Here is a 21,713-nt window from a genome sequence, read left to right as displayed (position 1 = left end):
AACTTGGTGGATTTAAAAAATGCAACTTTATCATGTCACTGTTGTATAGATCAGAAGTCTGGGATAGTTTATTTCTTCCACTCAATTTTCAAAAGGCTGAAGTCAAGGCGTTGGCAGACTGGACTCCTACTGGGAGGTTTTGGGAAGAATTTGCTTCCAAGCACATTCAGGTTGTTGCCAAAATTCATTTTCTTGCGGCTGTAAACTAAAGAATTCCATTTCTTTGCTGGCTGTCAGCTGGAGACTACCCTGAGCTCCTATCTGTCCCTTCCTTTGATCCTTGCACATGGGTCCCTACATATCCCAGAGCTGACAATGACATGTCAAATTCTTTTTGCGCTTGGAATCTTCCTGGCTTCTTCTGCTGTATCTCCTGTGCTAGCCGGAGAGACTTCTTAGCTTTTTAGAGCTCTTGAGATTAGACTGGGCCCACCAGATAACCCAGGATAGTTTTTCTATTTTAGGATCAGTAACCTTAACTATAATTGCAAAGTTCCTTTTGCCATGTAATATAATATGTTCACAGGTTCCAAGGATTAAGGCCTGGCCATCTTTGAAAGGCCATTGTTCTGCCTATCACAAACAGGAAAACCTGATGCATACAGAGGTAGAAACGACTACAATCAGAACCTGACACATGATTGTGACACCACAAATATCAGTGCAGATCTGGGTTGACCACGACTGTAGCAGGTAATGGTTTATTCTCCAGCTCAGGCTGGAGAATGACCACAAGGGACTGAAACATCTGTGACAACACAGTCTCATAGTCTGCAAGCCAGTTTATGTAGACAAGCAGTTTTATGTGTGTTAACAGCTTTCTTAGCAGAACAATAATTTGCTTACCCAAATAGATAACTTTGTATGTCAAGCACAAGTGTACATATCAAGATTCACACCAAGGTCTTCTCTTTGCTGTATCCACTAAACTTAAACTGTTATGTCAGGAACTGCCTGATTAATCTAGGTCTTTCCCTTAAAAGACCACCTCTTAAATTCTTTGAGCCAAGACCTCAGAGTGCCATAAATATTCTTCCTTAAATTCCCCTGTTGAAACACTACTAAGACTCTGACAAGATGGTGTTCTCTTTTCTGCAGTAAGTTTAATAAACTCAATTTTGCTTGTTCAACAGATGTATCTGATGGGCTCTGAGGGGAAGTTGACCCTCCCTGTGGGCAGCCCATCTTTCCTTGATTCCTGAGTGGTGAGGGGGATACAACAGAGACTCATCCAAGGTCCAGCTGACATTCATAGGTTTAGCTTGTGTCATTGATGAGATGGAATGCCTGAGGGGCTGTGTCTGCACAGCTGATGAAGCTCTGCCATCCTGTGACAGCTCTGCACAAACTCTCAGAATCCATCTTATCAGCACAGCAGTACCGCTTTGGCCCAGAGTGAGCTTTCAATTGTCTGAGGAGAATGGTATTGTGAAACTGTGCCATTCAGGCATGGGGCACTGCTCAAGCATATCTTCCCCCACAAAGCTGAGTGAGTGTCTGAGGGAGAAGAATGAGGGAACAGTTCTGTCTTTGATCCTTTACTCTAGAACAGCACTAAGTTGTGGAGGATTGGGAGGGCATTGCTTACTGGGCTGTGAGAATTTGAAAACCTTATTGTTTCCAGCTTTATGCCCACAGGGAAATATGGGCAAGAGGTCAGAGGGTGAGGCAGAGGGGCTTAGGACAAGGCCTGACAACTTCCTAGAGGTCCGAAGTAAGGAGATAGCCATGTCTGATGGAACTAAGAACTGTTCCTCACCTCTGATGACTTAAGGCTCCAAGTTCTCTTTTAGAATGTTCAGATCTTGGGAGCAGGCCAAGATGGGTGTGTGGGTGAGGGGAGCAAGGATGGCTAGATGCTTGACTTCTGTTTGTGGACTTGAGACTACTCCCTAGAAAAGAGGAAACTTCCATTTCCCTAGTGGCCTATCACTGAGGAAACCCATTTCTTCATCTTCAAATTTCATTAGGGTGAGATTCTGGTCCTGTGGTTCCAGGCATCACAGGCAGCTACCCTGCTGGGATAGGATGGAGGTGGGTGCTGTGTGGGCCCTGCTCTTTGGGGCCTGTTCTAAGAGGACAGGAATTGACATGGCTTCCATAGCATATCTGTTATGGAGGCAGGTTCTCAGGTAGCATTGGCCCTGCACACTCTGTTTGTTACTTCACTATTCCAGAATAAATAGCCCAAAAAGGAAGAAGGAAGAAGACAAAGGAAGCAGCAGTTCAGAGATCTGAAGCTTTGAGGCTGTTATGGGCTGAATTGTATACTCTCCAAATTAAGTTCTAACTTCCACTACCTCAAAATGTGACTGTATTTGGAAGCTGGGTCTTGAGAGGCTGGGAGGAGAGGTATTAAGGTAAAGTGAGGTCATTAGGGTCAGCCCCAATCCAGTCACTGGTGGCTTGATAAGAAGAGGGAATTTGAACACAGAGAAAAGCCCAGATGGAGACTCAGGGAGAAGATAGTCATGTATAAGCAAAAGAGAGAGACCTCAGAAGAAACAACACTGCTGGTGCTTTGATCTCAAACTTCCAGCTTCCAGAACTTGAGACACTAAATCTCTATTGCTTAAGCCACCCAGTCTGTGGTATATGGTTTGGGCAGCCCCAGCAAACAAATGCCAGGGCTTGAGGCTGTGGGTGCTTCGAGGAGATGGGAGCTGAGGGGGCATCATCCAACCATCAATTATTGCTCTATTTGGGGCCTTTGCTTGTGCTATTGTGGCTTTTCTTCCTCCCTCTCCCTTACTCTTTCCTGTTCTCAGTCTCTTCTGTCCTTTTTATTACCAAAGTTCCTACTTCCAGATTTGAATATGCAACTAAGTTTTGACTCAGAGATTCAGAGAACTGATTTATTATTTATTCCTGTGAGTCAAAGGAAATGCAAAAGAAAAAAGAAAAGAAGAAAGAAAGAAAAGCAAGCAAGGAAAAACACAATAAAAGAAAGAAAGGGAAAAGGTAAAATATCACATAAAATCAAACTTAAAACATCACATAAAACTCCCTTTGAGGCTATCATGAGTCCTGGCAAATTGAATGGGTGCAGGGAGAATGGATATTTGGAATGGCAGAGGGGTAACATTCCTCAGTGTTAGCAGAGCATTTCGTTGGAGGGAATCTTAAAGCTATCAGATCAACTTTCTTTTTCTTTCTTTCTTTCTTTCTTCTTTCTTTTTCTTTCTTTCTTTCTTTCTTTCTTTCTTTCTTTCTTTCTTTCTTTCTTTCTTTCTTTCTTTTCTTTCTTTCTTCTTTCTTTCTTCTTTCTTTTTTAAAGATTTCATTTATTTATTTGAAAGAGAGTGCAAAAGAACACAAGCAAGGGAGCAGCAAAGGGAGAGGGAGAAGCAGACTCTCCACTGAGCAAGGAGCCCCACCCAGAGATCGGTCCCAGGACCCTGGGATCATTACCTGAGCTGAAGGCAGATGCCTAACCAGCTGAGACACCCAGGCACCCCAGGATCCAACTTTCTTGCATATGAACTGTTGATAGGATTTTCCTCAGGTGGTTGATTGGATTTTCCTCCCTTTCCTCTGGCTTGCTTGGAGGAATACCGGTAGGTGGGTAATAGTGTTTGGAGATGCCAAGCCAGGCCAAGACCGTAGAGGCACTCCAGCCAATCATAGCAGTGCTACACGTCCCCCCAGCACCTTCCTCCATCACTGCTTTGCTCTTGGTGTATCTGAGAAGGGTATGGAAAGGAGTCAAAGGATTTGGGTGTGCTCAACTGCAGGAGTCTCATTTTGCTCTTTGTCCACAGCTGAGAGCAGGAAGACAAGAAGTAGCACTCGATGGGGGCCCAGACTTCCTTCAGTTGACTCTGATGGAAACCAACCACACCACTTTTGAGGACCCCTCCTGCAACACTGGCTAAATTGAAACCATCCTGAACTAGGGCAGGGCAGCTGTGGAATACAGATCTGAGGTCAATGTTTGCTGCTTCTAGGTCTGTCTCTGCTCAGTGTCACCTCTCTAAGCCCACATGTCAATGTCCTCTCCCTTTCCAGGGGCTGCCTTTACTCCTCCCTGGCTTTATTTTTCTTCTGAGTCCTTCATACCACCTGGCGTTTTATGTGTGTGGAGTTTTCTGTTCATTTTGTGAGGACCAGGTGGTTCCCTGAATAGAAGGCAAGTTCCATGAGGATGGGGTCTTTGTTTTATTTGCTGCTATGGTCCTACTATGTGCCTGGGACATAGTAGTTAGGAATATTTCCTGAAGGAATGAATTGACAAAATTGCAACATTTATTCAGGTTATTTCAGCTAGCGTTACAGACAAGTAACCCAAAAGGGAGGAAGGCCTGAAAGACCACACTGTAGAACTAACTCCATTTCCTCCTATCCCACCATAGGAGAGGAAAAAGTTTTCCTTGACCCTCTCAGGGTTTCTGGCTGGGTCTGGAGGTTAAACTGACAAAAGACAGATTAACTGGAGAAAAGTCTACAAATTTTGCTGAATTTGTGCATATACATGGGAGCCTTCGCAAGAGAATGAAGACTTAAAGAAGTGACCTGAACAGGAAGTTTTTACATCTTTTAGACAAAGAAATAATAAATTTGTGAAGAATTGACAAGACAAAGGGGTTTGGTTTCGAGGTAGTGAATGGTGAAGAAGTCACTAGGAAGAGGGGCGCCTGGGTAGCTCAGTCGGTTAAACATCTGCCTTCAGCTCAGGTCAGGATCCTGGGGTCTTGGGATTCTGGGATTGAGCCCCACATGGGGCCCCCTACTCAGATGGGAGCCTGCTTTTCCATCTCCTTCTGCCCCCCCCCTGCTTGTTCTCTCTCTCTCTCAAATAAATAAAATCTTTTTTTTAAAATAAATTTTTATTTATTTATGATAGTCACACACACACACACACACACACACACACACACACACACAGAGGCAGAGACACAGGCAGAGGGAGAAGCAGGCTCCATACACCGGGAGCCCGACGTGGGATTCGATCCCGGATCTCCAGGATCGCGCCCTGGGCCAAAGGCAGGCGCCAAACCGCTGCGCCACCCAGGGATCCCTCAAATAAATAAAATCTTAAAAGAAGAAGAAGAAGTAGCTAGGAAGATAAAGTTAGTTTAACAAAGTTTGTACAGATTTCGAAGCCCCAGATTTCCTGTCTCTGGTGTTGAGAATGTCTCCCTTCCTTCTGGTGCGGAGAGGGTACCTTTTGCATGGGAGATTCATCCTTCTTTCAGGGAACAAGGGTGAAGGGCAGGAGGTCAGAGTGACCTTCCTGTACCTCTTGTTTTCTCAGACTCCTTTAGCTTAAGACACTCACTGTGCCAAGGTACCGTATTTTGGAGTAGCATGTCCTGAACCCTATCCCCACTCTATACAATTTTATGCAGGTTAAATCAAGTTAATTTAATAGTAATAATAACTATGATTCTTTATTTAAAAAAATGAAGGGAATTTTTTTAATATTATGGATCTGCATTCTTCTTGGTTGATTGTTCTTAAGTCTTGACTACAGCTTTCCTACTGACAGTTTACCAACTCATAAAACGAATGAAGAGCAGCATCAAGATTGCACACCATGATCCGCAGTCTGCGCTCTTCTTGCTGTGTGTCAGGATCGCACCATTGCTGCCCCTCCTGTGCTTGGTCCTTAGATGCTGGAGGACACAGGGCCTGGGAAAAGCCTCATCTCATTCTTTCTTCATTTACTGCAAGAAATTTTTTTGAACCTCAACTCCAGGCATAGCTTTTCCGAGAAGGATTTTTTGTTTTTGAAAATATTTTATTTATTTGAGAGACAGAGAGAGAGAGAGAGAGTGCATGAGGTGGGGGGGGGGGCAGAGAAAGGGCAGAAGAAGACAGAGAAGCAGATTCCTTGCTGAGCAGGGAGCCAGACACAGGGCTGGATCCCAGGACCCCGAGATCATGACCTGAGTCAAAGGCAGATGCTTAACCACCTGAGTCACCCATGTGCCCCTCCAAGAAGGTTTATCTATAGATTCCTACTACAATTTTAAGGATGAAATGAGGTACTTTTGTGACAGTATCTTATAAACTCCAAAGAATCAATGTCTGTCTGACATTTTGGTCATCATAATATATTCAGAAAGCCAGTAGAATGGAGGGTGTGAATAAGATTCTTAGGAGTGGGTGAACAATACTCTCAAGAGAACTTCAGAGGAAAAAAAGTGTAAATGCAACCCAAACAGAGTTGCAGGAAGTGCTAATTTTCCTTCCCTCAGTTTAGGAAATGGATAGAGAAGACACTGTGGTGGTTGGGACTTGAGCCAGGCTCCAAAGTCAGGGTGGGACTTAGAAAGTCAGGGAGGAAGAGAGGAGAATTTCTCATCATGGAACAGCAAGAGAGCATCACAGAGACTATGACATGGACAATGTGTCTAGGGGACACTGAGAAGCACAACTTGGCGGTAGCAGATGGATGTGTTTTGAGGACAAGAGATGGGTATGGAGAGGTGGAGTGGAGAATGCTGGGGAATGCTCCTCATACCAGGTAAAGGAGTTTGGTCCTCAAGTGATGGGTAACAGACAACCCTTAAAGCTTGGAGGTGCAGGAGGGACCCTATGGAAGTGACATTATAGCAATCTGACTGCGGAGCTTATGATGGAATGGAAGGAGAAAGGTTATGTGTTAGGACCTCAGTTGCTTGCTCTAGGACTGAGGCATCCAGAGCCAGCTGCCCTCTGCAGATACTGTTGGAATGGAAAGGGAAGCAAGAAGAGAAAGCACAAAGAAGGAATAGGAGTACTCAGGAACTGCCTCCATTTGGTAGACAGAGAGATGGATTGGGAAGCAAAGCCAAAATGACCTCAAGTCTGAGTGACTGGGTGAATGGTTGGTTTATTAACAGAAACAAGGAAGTTGTCAGGTGGCCCTGATTTGGAACAGTGAGTAATAAAATCCAAAATGAGGGATTTTGAGTTTTAATTTAATATTGGAACATCCAAGTAGAAGGGTCCCATAGGCAGTGGGAGGTGAACTGCTCAGGAGAAAAATTGTCCCTGAAAATAGGGGCTTGGACAGTATTCTTCATGGAGAGTAAGAGATTTTGCGAGAATTAAACATGCTTTCTGAGTGTGAAAGTCTGAACACCACTGCTATCTTCTAAAAAAATATTTCCAAGGGAAAGGTATTTTGTATGCCGGATAATTTATAGACAAGGTCAAAATGAAGGCCAAACAGGGCTCCAGGCCCTGTTGAAAGTTGCTCTGATCACCTCACCTTCTAGCCTAGAACTCATGCCCCTGTGCGGGGTCCAGCAGAGAGGGGCTGGCCTGCCAGGGGGTGTCCAGGCTCCCAGGCACATTGAAGCTTGGTCTGTGCCTCAGGATTTGGCGTTCTCCTAAGAAGCGGAAGAGGTGGGAAAGAGGCTAGAATCTTGACATGGTGCAGGGAAGGAGAAGCATAGCAGAATAACCAGAAGCGGGTTTTTTTGTTTTTTGTTTTTTTGGAAGATTTTATTTATTTATTCATGAGAGACATGGAGAGAGAGGCAGAGACAGAGGCAGAGGGAGAAGCAGGCTCCCTGTGGGGAGCCTGATGTGAGACTCGATCCCAGGATCCTGGGATCATGAACTGAGTCGAAGGCAGAGGCTCAACCACTGAGCCATCCAGGTGCCCCAGAAGTGGGGCGTTTAAAGTCAGCACATATGTCCCCCGTGGTTATGCAACCGCCTCAAAATTCCACCCTTTTGAGGATGGGATGCATTATCCATAAGTTATTTTAGGGATAGGTCACACAGGAGTCCGTCCTCAAGACAGTGAAAGCATTTCACTGGAAAGTGGCTAGTTTAATGACAATGTGGAGCGGAGTCCTCAATGAGCAGAAAAAAAAATCAATGGGACAGAAATGACTATTTTCCATTCATTGATTTTGTTGCCCTTCAGAGTCACATTCGAGGCACTCGGTTACTTTTACACTTTCTGGGCTCCTCATGGGAGTCCTGTCAACACGGAGGCCAAGTCAGAGGCATGAGGGCCAGGACTTCTCCCCAGACAGAGTCCCCAGGCAAATGGGTGAGCTGGCCACCAGGCGCCTCTCTGCGTTTCTGAGGAGGAAGGGGCTCTCCCAAGGGATCGCGGGCCCCTCTGCATCCCTGACTTTGCTGCTCTGCTGCTTTGCCTCATCATCCCCTGCTGAGCGTGGTTCTGCTTCCACTCCGGGACACTGGGTGGCCCTGGATCACTGCAGGTGCCCGCACCTTGCTCTCAGGTATCCCCACTGCACTACCTAGCGCCTCCTCTGGCACGTTGGCTCCCTCCGGGGAGGCTTGCAGGGGCCACTCCACATTTTCTCCTTCTTAAGTCTACTATCTTTCTGAGGCCCTTGGGCAAATCAAGACCCTGCTGTGACCTCCTTCATCTCCCTTCCTCTTTACCTGTGCATCTCTGCCACATTCCAGAGGGCGTACTGATAGCAAAACTTGCCTCAAGTCTTTTCCTTCTTGTATCTGTGCCCCCTGCAATGTGACTTTGTGCTTCTTGCAATCGAGAAGAACCTCCCCTGGTCCTTGTGAATGGGAGATGGCTTTGTGACTTGCTTAGCCCAAGAGCACGGGACAGAAGTGATGGTGTGCCCCCTCCAGACTAGGCTTCAAGGCCTCTCATGGCTCCTGCTCTCTCTCTCAGAAACCCTGGGCTGCCTGGGCACAAGCCCTGGCAAGCCTGCTGGGAGCCTGCTGGGGGATGGGGGACCACGGAGAGGGACAGCTCAGGGTGCCTAGCAGAGTGACCTCAGACCAGCCAAACTCCTAGCCAACTCTGCAGCCAAAGGCAGATGTGTGAGCAAACCCAGCTGATGCCGACCAAGCCTGGTTCAGAAAACAGAACCGACTGGCCTGCGTGCGCACCTGTAATACAAATCAAATGCAGTGCTTTAAGTCACTTAGAGGTGACTTGTGACACAGCAATGGCTAATTGAGGCAGAGAATCTTTTCCTTTCTGGGGTTGATTCTGTTCTTAGTCACCTCCTCTTCTATCTCTCGGGGATCCTGGCTTTCCTGCTTCTCTGTTTTTAAACAGCGTTTCCCTGATGGGCTGTGCCTCTGCACATGCCTCCAGGAGATGCAGCTTCTTTGTTCCTTCCTTGCTTCTGTCTGTTGCTGGATTGGGGGAGGCAGTGGCGGTCTCTCCTGTCAGTCTCCTTCATCTCCAGCAGGCAGGCCTTCCTCCCCACTGTCCGCCTGAGGACTCCTCTTGAAATAGGCCTCCAAGGGCCACCACCAGGCCACTTGCTCTCCAGAGGAACTCTCAAGGTCACTGTTGAAGTCAGAGTTTGCAGGCCTCTCTGTGGGCACTGACTCTATAGCACTCCCACTGCCTCTGCTACAACACCTTCCCCGTCTCTTGTCCCCTCTCCCTAGCTATGCCTTCTCTTCTCTCCGGCCAGCCTACATCGTCTACTTCCGTAACCACAGACATCTCCGATTTTCTATCAGATGTTTCCATCTTGCAATTTAATTTACTTCAGGCAAATGGCTCACACACACATCTCAAGTCCTGGTCTTTGACCCAATCCTATAATTTTTAAAGGTCTAATTTGACACTTTTCCTTGGTTGTCTGGCTGCCACCTCTGACTCAGCATTTCTGAAGCTGCTCTTGCCTTCTCCTTTATAACCACACCCCCTTCAGTATTTCCGCCATCACCACCGTGGTCCCTGCCAACCAAGCTCAAAGTCTTTGATTTCTCCCTGTTTCTAGGCCCCGCCTCTAGCCTCTGCAGGGTCACACAGTTTCATTTGTCCCCCTGTCAGCACAGCCACCTTGCTCACTGAGGCAGTCATGATTTCTTGTTTAACTATCACAGAAGCCATCCGATGCTTTTCTGTACATCTAGTCTCTTCACTGGCACTTCACTCTGACACCCAGGCCAGATTATCTGCCTAGAAACCCTCTTTCCTCATGCCAGCCATCTAGAACCTTCCATGGCTCCTATTTTTCTTTCTCGATCAGGCTTGCTAGAACACTCCTTGGAGGGCTATTTAGAATGAGGCTATTGGAGCCCCCTACTTGGGGTAGAAGTGTAGGAAGATGTTAGCTGCCCAGCAACTCCCTGATGCACAGTCAGGTACTGAAGCCTTCTTCCCATTGTACCATCCCAGGGAGCTGAATCTCATGAAGAGGGTGGTGATCTCTGAGCTACAGACCACTGCCCTCCCTATGATGTCCTTTGATAACGAGGTCCCTATACTCTGGGCCCTCTATGTGCTCCACTTTGTCTGGACTCTTGTCTAATATTTGACTTTCCTGTAATCTGCAGGACAGTAAGTGGATCTCCCCAGCCCTCAAGGTCTAGATCCAATTTCCTCCATCTGCCAGTGCACGTTCTGTGGAATTGCAATGCCTGTATCAAGATGGCTCACCTTCTGGGATGTGTAAATTCTCATTGTTGCCTCAGCTCTGAATGTCTGTCTTTGTAGAATGAGCTCATTTTATGGATCACCACATTGTCCCATGGCATCAGCTGCTTCTCTTTGCCCTACATTGACCCAGCTTGGAAATGTGTCTGTTTTCTTTGATTCATGATCTTTGAGCATAAAGCAGACTTTGGTATCAATTTGGAAGGGGAATATGAAGGTGGTTATTTACACTGTAGCAATCCACATCTTCAAATTAAACACTAGATATTTCTGTTCTGAAAGCTTGTTGGCCATCTGCTCCTAAGGCTGTTTTTAAAGCTTGTGTGCCTCTACATAGCATCCTTCCTCACCCCTCACTTCAGATTGAACCCCTGGACCTTGAACTGTTCATTGCTCTGTTTATGCAGTGCCAGAGAGAAGGTGCTAGAGAAGGAAGCCCAGCCACCTCCCCACCCATCCCCCGGGGTTTATCCATATCCATCAGATGTTCAGCAAAACTAGAGCTTTCATTTAGCCCATCATGCTGTCCTTAGAAAGCTGTGGGATTTAAATAAGTAACCCTCTCCCTACTACTCAGCAGCTCTTTCCTAGGTTTGGGGGCATTTTCTGCATCTTCCAGTCCCTTCCCTGTTAACCCTATTCCTCATCATTCCAGCCTGGCTAACACTATGGCTCATAGAATCATCTGCTGCTTGGATTCCTTGCTGCTGCCAATTATGAGAATGTTCTGGAAGTTCAAAACTTTTATGTACACCTGGGAATTTGGCCTCATGAACCTCCTCCTGCTCTTGGGCCTTGTGTGTTCCTGAGGCAAACCTGCTGGTAGAGGGGAACATGCCTTCCCATCCATAAGCGTAGTTTACTCAGATTAATTTACTTCGAGTTGATAGCAACTCAGCTCCCTGCCTCTGGCACCTGACATGCTATGTCCCTGGCAATGGGCTTGCAACATGAGCTCTCACCCCTGAGTCCCAGGCAGTGATTTTCCCTACAAGACATAGTAGTGTAGGCTCTTTAGGGTCCTGGGAATTTGGTGAACAGGCTTCTTTCAGAGTGTCCCTATGACATAAGCTTATGTTTTTTTTTAAATTTTTTTTATTTATTTTTATTTATTTTTATGATAGTCACAGAGAGAGAGAGAGAGGCAGAGACACAGGCAGAGGGAGAAGCAGGCTCCATGCACTGGGAGCCCGATGTGGGACTCGATCCCGGGTCTCCAGGATCGCGCCCTGGGCCAAAGGCAGGTACTAAACCGCTGCGCCACCCAGGGATCCCCTAAGCTTACGTTTTTGTCTTGGATTCAAAATAGCCATTCTCTTGGATGAGCTCATCTGAAAAATGGCTACCACCTTTGGAAGGCAAATGGTGTTCTCCTTTGCCGAGGGTACTATCTCATACAGAATGAAAGCCAGTGGGTTCTGAGATGTTTGTTTCCCAGATCATTGGCCTTAAAGTGAGCATTTCTAGCTGCTTTTGAAACTAGTGGTGATGTTGCAAAGGGGAGCTTACAAATTGCATATTGGAGCACGAGCTGTATGTCTGACCAATACAATAGGGGGGATATGGCCTCTGCCCATACCTGGGAGCCAGTGATGCCCTCCTCTTCCTCAGCTCAGGACTGATGGTGGAGAGGCCTAACAGCTAAAAGGTCATGTGGGCAGCTAGTTTGCTGTCTTTCCATGCTTCCCACACTATGAAAAGGATGGAAGCCCTCCTTCTAGACCTTCACGTGGAGCTCTGTATTTTGTGACACGTTTGTCTTTTTGATTCCTGTTGCTCACTCATGGGTCTAAGAAAGGATTGTCATTGAATGAGGAGAAGACTGGAACTGAGAGGGTTTTTTTTTTTTTTTTTTTAAATCTCTTCAAAGATAGCCACTTATTCAATGAAATGAAGAGTCAAGTGGTCTCAAAATCAGGGACTGTGTGATTGAGCAGAGGCAATGATGCTAATGCAGGGGACATATTCTTTTCTTTGAGCCACTAATTCAGTAGAACACAGTACCAGGTGCCTGGGCACATAAGGCCCAAGGAGAAAGAGGCTCCACCCTTAGGGAGTTCACATGTGACAGGGACCCAGGGATGCAAGGGGATCATTACTGCATAAGGAGGCAAGTATGGTGAACACGCCTATGTGCCTTGTTGGAGTCTCTAGCAAGAGTTTGTAGGAGCAGTGAATTTTTAGTTTAATATTTAAGGATGAGATGAATTTTTCTCACAGAGAAGATTTCTCACACAGAATGTACAAAATTGTGCAAGCATGATGACTGCCAGTAGCCTCTGATGAGAGACAGAGACAGCAGCCTCCGATGGGGAGAACACCATGGATCAGACTGGCACTTAGGCAACAAGGAGGGACTGAAGCATCTAGGATGAAAGGAACAAAGTAAGATGTGTAGGTAGAAAGACAACTGAGGACTGGGCAGGAAGAAGGGGCCGGTGGAAGAGGAAGATGAGTCAGAGTTCAGAATGGAGGCAGTTATAATCGCCTGGCCCAGAGGTGAGGAAAGAAAGAAGGGGACACATGGGAACAGTGTCCGTGAAATTGAGCCCATGGGGCCTATTGACCCCTGGATGTTGTGGGAGAGTGAGGGCAGCGACCCAGGCTCCAGTTTGGATGGCTGACTGGCCTGAGCAAAGGCTTGGATGAGAGAGACCATGGTGTCCTGGGAAGCATGCTGGGAATAGAGAAGGGAGCTCCGCTCAGTGGCGCACTTTGTAGGAGGGAAAGTGACTAGAGGGAGAATTGGGGGCAGATTTTGGAGGGTATTACATGCTTGACTAAAAAAATGTGACATTCATTCTGCAGGCTCTCAAGTGCCACTGAGGGATTTTAAGTAGGAGCAAAATGTGAATGGATTCATGTTTTTGAATTATGGCTGAAGTTTCTAGGTGATGGTGGATAGGGCTACTTTGGAAGCAGTATAGCTTGGAGAAGAGGGTCAATCCTGAACCCTGTGGATATCCTTGTCTATGTTGTGATGTGGGGGAGATAAACAATGAGAACACTGCTGAAAGTCCAGCGTGGTGACTCTGCAAAGGAGAGGGGCATGGGCCAGGTTGGCAGCCAAGACCTGGGGAATGGAAGCAGAGAAGGATATTAATATTCCAGGCATATGGGAGGTGGAAGAGAGTTGGGGTAAGATGTTTAACTCAGGGACTGGGCCTTTTTGCCCATGACAGATAGTGTGGAGGCCTTAGAACCAGCCATCCAGGAGGCTGCCTCACCCATGAGATGATGGGAAGGGCTAACCACAGTGATGCCTCATACACGGTGCTGGATGAGGGTAGGACTTCAGGACTTTCCCAGGGAATTCAAACATCTTTTGCAAAGTAGGCCACTCCCAGCCCCCAGGACTGGCCCAGACAGACATCCTAAGTTGAAATCTCCTCCTGGGAAGACTTGGAAATATAGCAAAGAAGATCAATGATGAGTCCAAGAGAACTCTAGCTTCCCTTCAGCCTCAAGGGATGGAAGCCTGGGGCAGATCTGGGGAATAGGGAGGGGTAGGACCCATGTTATCCAGGTCTCAATTTATCCAGGCTGGTGCTGCTCCCAGGCTGTGTGTGCTCTGGCCTCATTTGCCCCTGTTGTCTTTGTGACCTGACTCCCCGTTGGCCATTGGCCATTGCAACTCCCTGACTTCACTGCGCAACAGACAATGATGTCATGGGCCATGCTTATTTTTAATAGCTCCTTAACATTCTGGTCCCATCCCAGCACTTACACAGCTATTTCTGCTGAGTGCTTAATCAGTAAGTCCAAGATGTGAGCTGGAGCCATGCACAAAGGAGCAATCCTGTTTGTTGGCTTTTAGATGGGATATGGACCTCTGTGTGCTCCACACCAGCCCATCCCAATACCTGCCTCCCTTTACCTTAGGAGCAACTCAATGCAGCAAATATTTACCAAGAATCCCCACATACCATGGGCTGGCACTAAAAATGTACTCCCTATTGTTTGCCTGTCTTTTAGGAAATTAGAATCTGGGCAGGGAATGAAGACACACAGCTACTAGGAACTCTAGGCCTACCAGCCTCTGTCCCCTATTGTCATAGCCTGAAAAGCTCACTGAGTCTGGTTTTCTGGGTCCCTGGGCATGATTTTTAGCTGAAAAAAATGTATGCATATAAACATTTTAAGGAACACACATATATTACACACTTTTTTCTTTTCCTCCAAAGTGATTAGACCTGGAAAGAAAATCCTGTCGCTCAATGAATGATGAAGGAAGTCACTGCTAGAATGATGTCAAATTAGTTTGTGACGTGAGCTGGTTGTCACCTTGAAAAGCAGATGCCTTGGTCTTCAAAGGCAGAAAGATCAGGGTTCAAATCCCAGCTTTGCCAATTACCGACTGGGATGGGGGAGAGTTAACAACCTTGCCAAGCAAATACTGAGGAGGTAATGACCACTGTTATAAGTGCTATCCACAAATCATTGCATTTAATTCCTACAACACCCAACCAGGTGGATACCACAGCACTCACTGGCCTTACTGGATGGTGATGGGGGCTGAAGGTGGTCATGCCAAGAGCACCAACATACCACTTACACACCCACGGTAAACACAGTTGGTCTTCATACCACTAGTGTAGGACATAGGACACAGAAGTTCTGATGATGTACAGAGGATGAGCTGTGGGAGACTGCCACTGGAGCCTGGGTGCTTGGTCACCTCCAAGACCCGGGAGTCTGTCCAGCTTGGTGCCCAGAGGGATGATGGCTGTTGGATCAGTCTGTGCAGGCTGTCATAGCAAAGTACCCCTGGTTAGGTGGCTTAAACAGCAGACTTTTTTTTTTTTTATTTTTTTTTTACAGTCTGGAGGCCAGAAATTCAAAATCAAAGTGCAGGTTGGTTGATTTGTGGTGAGGCCTCTCCTCCTGGATTGCCTTCTCACTGTGCCCTCACATGGCGCTTCCTCTGTGCACATGTGCACAGAGAGTGCTCTCTGGTACCTCTTCTTTTTTTTTTTTTAATATTTAAATTCAATTAATTAACATATAATATTAGTTTCAGAGGTAGAGGTCAGTGATTCATCAGTTGCATATGACACCCACTCATTAAATCCTGAGCCCTCTTTAGTGCCTATCACCCAGTTACCCTGGACCCCCACTCCTCCCTTCCAGTGACCCTCAGTTTGTTTCCTATGATTAAGAGTCTCTTATCATTTGTCTCCCTCTCTGATTTCATTTTGTTTTATTTTTCTCTCCCTTCCCCTATGATCCTCTGTTTTTTTTTTCCCTTAAATTCCACATATGAGGGAGATTGTATAATTATCTTTCTCTGATTGACTTACTCCACTTAGCATAATACCCTCTAGTTCCATCCATATCATTGCAAATGATAAGATTTCATTTTTTTGATGGCCGGGTAATAAAGGATACAAATATAGTGATCTGTTATCTTTTCTTATGAGGACACTAGTCTGATTGAATTAGGGCCACACTCAAACTCTCATTTAATCCAATCCCCAAAGGCCCTATCTCCAAACCCCCTGTCGCATTGGGTGTTACAGCCTCAATATATAAGTTTAAGGGACAACAAGCATTCACTCTATAACACCTGGTGGTGTCAGGGACAGACCAGCAGTCAGTACCTACACAGGCTTTGCCTCTTTAGCATAAAGTAGTGGTTAAGAGCAGGGACTCTGGGGTGCCTGGCTGGTTCAGTCAGTGGAGCGTGAGACTCTTGATCTTGGGGTTGTGAATTTGAGCCCCATATTGGGTGTAGAGGTTACTTTAAAAAGAAAAAAAAGGCAGGAACTCTGAGGCTAGACTGCTAGGGTTTGTGTCCCAGCTCTACCAGTTACTCTCTGGGTAAACATGGCTCAGTTTCTTTACTAATTTGTGCCTCAATTTCCCTCATCAGTGAGATGAGGATGACCATATGATAGCCTCACAAAATAATTGTGTGGATTACATGAAATAAAGTGTACAAAAGTTAGAGCCCACCTGGGCACATAGTGAGCACTCTGTAAATGCTTGTCACACCTAAACCCAGGGGAATGGGTCATTACTGACTCAAATGTCTTCTAACTGTTTGCCCAGCCTGTGTAGCTGCTTGGCTCCATTTTAGACTGTGTGTGTGTGTGTGTGTGTGTGTGTGTGTGTGTGATACAGATTAATTTAAAGACACAGGCTTTTACCATTTTTTTAAAGACACAAACTCTTTCCTCAAGAACCTATAGTTTTCATAGGGCCATTTATATTCAGGAAACTATTAAAGGGGAACAAGAATACTGTTCAGCATCTACGGCATTTCCCTGATGTCGCATCCAAGGGCTTTCTAACTCGGCAGAGGCCACTCTTGCTTGCACTTCCCCCCGCGAGAAAGTTCAATAGGGCTCACTTACAGTTACAGTTGAAGCAATCTTGCGTTAACCCCCCGCCAGGAACCTGTGACCCAAATCCTTCCTTTAACAGTTCTTAGCAGAGGCTTTCTTTTTACCTTATTGTTTTGGTATGGACTTTTGCCTATTGCTGCATAAAGATAGTGCATTTCTATTCTAAAACCTTTCCATGGAAGTTGGAAAACTTCCAACTTCTCCACATCTTTCCAACTTTCTTTCTTATGAGGGCCACAGAGCACGGCTATCCTATGCTCACTGCCTGTTGAAATCCTTCTTGTGCTTCTGGTCATTTACTTCACTATCCTCTTTCCCCAGGGGTGAAAACATGAGTATATGGCAATGCCGGGCAATGGTGCATCCTGACTCTTGCCTCCCACTGCACCCCTTACACAACCAGGAATCTTATTCCCCAACAGGCTTATTTCCAATTAATTGATTATATGAGCACATGTTAAGCACCTGTAATGTGTTGGGCATTGTGCTAAAGGATGGGAATACAGAGCTGAATTAGGCAACTGTTACTCAAGATTTGGGGAGAGACATGGGGAGACAGACTAGGTAACAGATACAGAAGAGCATGATAGGCCCTACACTGTATGCTATGGCAAGCTATGTTTGGGGAAGGAGAGCCTAACGAGACCAAGCATTCAAGGAAGCCTCTGGCAGAGTTCATACTTGAGCTAAGTTTTAAAAGATGAGCAGTGGTTTGGTAGCCAAGGAAAGAAGTAGTGGCAGAAGTAATTGCAAATAAGAAAGCTCAGAAACAGGGTATAGGGTAGCATGGCTGAAATCAGAGTGTATGGCAGGGGGAAGAGGGGTGAGTCCGGAGAGATGAGCCCAGACTTCTTTTTATTACTCAGAGGAAGGAAAGCATTGTTCTGTTCTTATTTACAGGTGGAACAAATGAGAGGTTGCCTCTGGCCACAAAGTTGGGTTGTGGCAGAGCTGGATGCAGGCCAGAAGCGTAAACCCGGATGGAGCATAAACCAGGATCCAGAAGGAGGAGGAAAAAGGGATTCACACTGCTTCTGCATTTCCATGTTTTTTTGGTGGCCTTTCTTCCCTCCTTACTTGACTTGCTTGGCTTAGAAGCATTCCCCTTGTTCCCTTCTGATTTACTACATTTTTCTCTATAAACTCTGCATCTGGGAAAGTATGAGCCAACCCTTTCTCTAGCTTGTTTTAGGTGCTGCAGACAAAGGCACTAAATATTTTTGGTGGATGTACTTCTGTTACTATGCTCTAGCTCAGCATTTGTCCTCCGGATAAGCTATAAAATTAAGGTCCTAATTGTAGTTTGGTGCTAAGAATCCCCCCTGACGCTGGTCAGTTTCAAGGGCAAATGGGTGCTTTGAATGTTCAAGCAAGGTGCCTAAGTGCCTTCTGTGTTCCCGGAGCTGTGCTAAGAGTTGGGGGTACAGAGATGAGCAAGGCACCTTTGCTTCCCTCGATGAAGCTATAGACAGGCCCATAAACAGATCATGTCCGTAAGACATTCCATCTCTTAGACAGATGGAATCAGATGGGTAGGGCTGGGTGGCAGAGGTAGTCGTGCACTCTGGATTTTGAACAAGTGCACTGGGTAATTTTTCTGCTCTTAGGTTTTGGCATCACTGCTCAAATGGCTGGGAAGGGATTGTCATTCAGTTCTGATTACTTCTCACAGAAGAATTACACACACGTTCTTCACTTGAGATGATGAACGTTTAAGCTCTAAAACAATTCCCAGCTATAAAAATGTTGCTAGTTATTACTTAATTTTGACTATGCTCCACATATTGAATAACAGGCTTTACTTTTCATATGGATTGATTGCTCCAACAATTTCATGACAATCTATGCTATTACCCCATTTCACAGGTGATGATTCATGATGTTAAGTAACTTCCTAGTAAATGTTCACGATTCAAGCTCCTTTATAACCCTGACCAAGGCCCTCATCCTCCTAGAGTTTCTCATCTCTGTTCTATTGACTTCAGGTCAACCACCCACATCTCTTTTCTGTCCCAAGGCCTCCTGGGAAGATGAGCCAAGTAGCCTGGAGGTTGCCTGTGTGATGGAGGAACGGCGGAGGGCTCAGTGTGTGGCAGCAGTGGGCTGGAAAGAAAAGGGCCAAGCCAACCCCGGAGAGGGAAATCTAGTGACCCTCAGCTTCCCGCCTTCTCCTGCCCTCTCAGCCTTGTTTGTTGTCTTTCCTATTTCTATGTTTACATTCCACCTTGTAATTAAGCAATCAGCTTTTTCTCAGTGATTATTCACGATCTCAGCTGGCAAAAGTCACTTGATCTTTGGCTCTATGCCTTCCCATCAGAGTGTCGCCCAGTGCATGTGCTAATCACCCAGAACCCCCGCTGCCCTGCTTGGCATGCTCGCTTTGGAGCTAGCTCAAGCCACGTGCCTTCAGTTGCAGCTGCCCCACCTGGCCTGGCTAGGGTGACTGTCACCTGAAGTTTCTCCACAGGACAGCAGGGCTCTGTAGGTTTTGTCAAAATCTGTCCGTGCCCGTTGAATAAGGGGTGAGGGTGGCTGCCTCCTGTTCACACTTGATGGGGACAGCCCTGTCTGCCCCTGACTGAGGAATGAAGCCCACTTGGGAGGAGTTCTGCAAATAGCCCTCCCACTGGTGTGTCCTTGCAGAATCTGCTCTGTTGCTGGGCAAAGAACAGGAGAATAGATGGTGCCAAGTGAGCCCCTGAGAGTAGACTTAATCAGAGCCGTCCACCCTTGACATTTACGAGGTGGTTGAACAAACAGTCTGCAGGCTCAGAGCCGGAGTTTCTCACCTGCTTACTAAATAACTACAAGGTAGAGGGTTTAAAAAAAATATATATATATACTAAAGTTCATAATGTGAACATTTTATGGCTGCAAAAGTCATTCTTTCCTCTCGGTTCTATTTCTTTTCTCTCTCCTCTCCCTTATCTGTACATTTCATTCTCCACTTTGCCAGTGGAGTCGGCTCTCATCCCTGGGCTTTCTCTCTTTCATCCCCCTTCATCATCATACTTGGACAATCCCTCCAACCTTGTAAAATGGAGGCAGCAGTTCCATGTGCTCCTGGCCTCCTCAGGGCAGGGGAGCTCTGATAGAAGAAGAGCACCAGGAACAACCGAGGTATCTTAAGATTCTGCTCTGGGCTTCTCTAAGCTCTTTGAGGACACAATTTATTTCTTGATATTCTTTAGATCTCCTTCCTCCCCTCCCCTCCCCTGTTACTAGTATTTTATACGTGTACACTTAATCAGCAGAAGGGTGGACACAGAAGCAAACTGGAGCTCGTGTCTCGTGTACTTGGAACCAGCATTTGTCATCTCTGAAAGGATTGTCTCCAGTGATTTCTCAGGCCCCTCATTGTCTGAGGTTTGCTGGTCATTGAGCAAAGGAGTGTGGTACCTTTCCTCTTCTATGCAGGCTCCTCTCTGTGGCTCAGATAAGCCAATCCTACAGCCTGATGATGCCTTCTCCTGGGGTTTCTGATCAGCCTTCAGTGAACTCCTTGCCCGCATGCTTGTCTGATCCTGTCCCCAGTGGCAGAGGAGGAGAAGGAAAAGGAGCGGGGACAGGCAAGGTGAAAGGTGGTTCAGGGGGTACAGAGGAGTCAAGGTGCATCTGGGTAGAGGACACAGTATGTGAAGTCAGAGAGAAAAGCCCACCTAGCTACCCATTCAGTTAATATTTACTGAGCATCTACTATTGGCCAGGCATCGTGGTCAGTGCTGGGACTACAATGGGGCAGAGACAGTCCCAGCACTGGCTGTCAGGAATGCGTCTTCTGATTTAGGGTGGGGTTGCTGATTCTTTAATGTAAACATAGAACAGCTGGGAGCTTGTAATTAGCATTCTGTTGAGTAGGCCTGGGTAGGGCCTGAGATTCTGCATCTCGAACTACTCTCAGGTGGTGCCCATGCCTGTGGTCCAAGGTCAACACACTGAATACCAGGGACCAGGAGAAGAAGGTGAGTCTTGAAGGGGCCAGAAATCCTGGATGGAGGAGGGAAACTCACATGGAGTCAGCAGCCACACTGGACAGGAGAATGGCTTAGAACAAACAGAGTGGTAGGCATTTGAGGAGGCAAGGAAGACGTAAAAGGAAGTGGAGGAAAAAAGGCAGAGATTGAAAAAGGAGCACAGAGAAAGAGATGGGTGGTAGGAGCAGACCAAGAGGTAGAAAGTAGGGGATCCCTGGGTGGCGCAGCAGTTTAGCGCCTGCCTTTGGCCCAGGGCGTGATCCTGGAGACCCGGGATCGAATCCCACGTCGGGCTCCCGGTGCATGGAGCCTGCTTCTCCATCTGCCTGTGTCTCTGCCTCTCTCTCTCTCTCTCTCTCTGTGACTATCATAAATAAAAATAAATAAAAAAAAAAAGAGGTAGAAAGTATGAATTCTAGAGGTAAACGTTCATGCTGCTCTTCCTCCAGAAACAGATTCAGCATAACCTCCAGGCCAGGATGGACTAGACCATCGCCTGCAGCTGCAGGGACTAGGAGGTCAGGAGTGGAAAGGCCCTCTGAATTGGGGGCCACCGCCTTGGGAGAAGAAGATGAGAGACAGAAGATGCGAGTTGGGCACCTGGGTGACTCAGTGGTTGAGCGTCTGCCTTTGGCTCAGGGCATGATCCCAGAATCCCGGGATCGAGTCCCATATCCGGCTCCTTGCATGGACCCTGCTTCTCCCTCTGCCTGTGTCTCTGCTCTCTCTCTGCATCTCATGAATAAATAAATAAAATCTTAAAAAATAAAGAAGATGCAAGTCAATAATACCTAGCTAACATGCACCAATTTTAGGGGAGAGCTGGTGAAGATTAGGGAAAAGTGCCAATTCTAGAGAGGAATGATACATACTTCTATTGTTGAGGAGATCTTATAACTCAAAGGAGGTGAACAAAGACTAATTCTGAAGGGACCTCCTTAAATGAAGAGGTAAGAATAGTTTGTGGTTAACCTGATAATATACAGGTGCTATGTAAATGGCCCTTTAAGATGGCTAAGGGTGCTTGAAAACAGCTCTTCCTTACACAGCTGAAAT

General features: G+C 46.5%; 2 long non-coding RNA genes across 4 annotated transcripts; both read left to right on the top strand.

The window, feature by feature from the left end:
- Nucleotides 1–1,803: 1,803 nt before the first annotated feature.
- Nucleotides 1,804–19,497, top strand: LOC140635702 (uncharacterized). Of its 2 annotated transcripts, XR_012033050.1 has the most exons (5): nt 1,804–1,971; nt 2,769–2,961; nt 3,762–3,947; nt 14,521–14,740; nt 17,584–19,497. It is a non-coding gene; the product is annotated as an uncharacterized lncRNA (long non-coding RNA). The 2 variants fall into 2 exon arrangements; XR_012033051.1 differs by lacking the exons at nt 14,521–14,740; nt 17,584–19,497 and having other exon boundaries at nt 1,804–2,034; nt 3,762–3,931.
- A 30-nt stretch (nt 19,498–19,527) lies between these two features.
- On the top strand, nt 19,528–21,391 carry LOC140635701 (uncharacterized). Of its 2 annotated transcripts, XR_012033049.1 has the most exons (4): nt 19,528–19,803; nt 20,101–20,257; nt 20,585–20,645; nt 21,107–21,391. It is a non-coding gene; the product is annotated as an uncharacterized lncRNA (long non-coding RNA). The 2 variants fall into 2 exon arrangements; XR_012033048.1 differs by having other exon boundaries at nt 19,528–20,257.
- The last annotated feature ends 322 nt before the right edge of the window (nt 21,392–21,713 follow it).

This window comes from Canis lupus, chromosome 6, assembly GCF_048164855.1.
Source record: "Canis lupus baileyi chromosome 6, mCanLup2.hap1, whole genome shotgun sequence".
Taxonomy (NCBI): domain Eukaryota; kingdom Metazoa; phylum Chordata; class Mammalia; order Carnivora; family Canidae; genus Canis; species Canis lupus.
The sequence above is the reverse complement of the archived record's forward strand: the minus strand, read 5'-3'. Positions and strand labels throughout refer to the sequence as shown.